This window comes from Myotis davidii, unplaced genomic scaffold, assembly GCF_000327345.1.
Source record: "Myotis davidii unplaced genomic scaffold, ASM32734v1 scaffold448, whole genome shotgun sequence".
In the NCBI taxonomy this organism is placed as follows: Eukaryota; Metazoa; Chordata; class Mammalia; order Chiroptera; family Vespertilionidae; genus Myotis; species Myotis davidii.
The window spans coordinates 4152711-4153780 of record NW_006383009.1 but is presented as its reverse complement, the minus strand read 5'-3'; the positions used below and the strand labels follow the sequence as shown (position 1 = coordinate 4153780).

The 1070-nt window shown below is 70.5% G+C and overlaps 1 protein-coding gene across 8 annotated transcripts in view; it reads right to left on the bottom strand.

Moving 5' to 3' along the window:
- The window catches only part of PDE4C (phosphodiesterase 4C), a 51113-nt gene that overhangs the window by 29916 nt on the left and 20127 nt on the right, over positions 1 to 1070 (bottom strand). The gene's annotated exons all lie outside the window — the stretch shown is intronic.

Sequence of the window (1070 nt, the reverse complement as noted above, 5' to 3'; positions counted from 1 at the left end):
CTGACGCGCCTGGCTGGGGGCGCGGGGGGCGGAGGGGCTGCCGGCGGTAGACACAGGGACCCGCGCTCCGAGGGGAGGCCTGGGAGTGGCCACCCCCTCCCTCCTCGCCTCTCCCAGGGGCCTGGGGACGCGCACCCATGGATAGCTAGGGCGGCTGTAGCGGGGGGAGCCAACAGGGAGCGGGGCTGCAATCCAATGAGCCGGCGCTCGGGGTGGAAGGCTGGTCGCAAAAGGGGAAGTTTTTGTTTTGTTTTTTTCTGCTCTAATCTTAGCTGGGAGTGGCGGGGTCAGGCTGTGGTTCCATGACGCGGCGGCGCGGGGCGAGGCCGCCCTGGCGGTGAAAGCCGCATGTCTGTCCATGGGTTAGACAGGTAAACGGAGGCACGAGGGCCTCGGAGGGACCCGCCATCCCCTGGCCTCACCTTCTGGCTCCCGAGGGCGCTCCCTCAACGCCCCTGCGCTCTCTCCGGATCCCTAGGCTGGCACCACCCTCAGCAGGCGTCGGGTGGGTGCTCTGGGGGTGCTTTCCCGGACCTGGGACCCCCCTCTCCCGGGCTGCAGTGGCGCCATCGGAGACCACGGCCACGACCGCCCCGCCCCCGCCATGTCACCGGGACCTCCCGCCCCTGATCCGCCAGGTGCCCAGACGCGGTCGGCGCCCACAAGCCCCATCCGCCCCCAGCCTCGCCCGCACCCGCACAGTCGCTTCCTGAAGGGGCGGGATTCGAACCCAGAGAGGCGACGTCCTCGGAGGACACGGCCGAGTGGCGCTGGGGGATCCGCTCTCAGTCGGGACGCGAAATGCCTCTCTTAGGCTGTGGGCGCCTCATAAAACCGGGTCTTCCTCGGGGACACCGAGAGTTTCCTGGGAAGCCCCCAGACCACCTCTTGGCCGGCACCGGGACGGAGGGAGGAGCGCAGACCAAGGGGAGGGGGTGGCCCTCGCCCTTCCCCTCACTCCGGGGCGCTCAGGCCGCCGGCCCAGGCGGGAGGGTCGGGAGGAGACGTGAGCTTCAGCTCGTCCTGCTCTGGGCACCCAGCTGGGAAGGGACAGCCGCGGGGACCCGGCT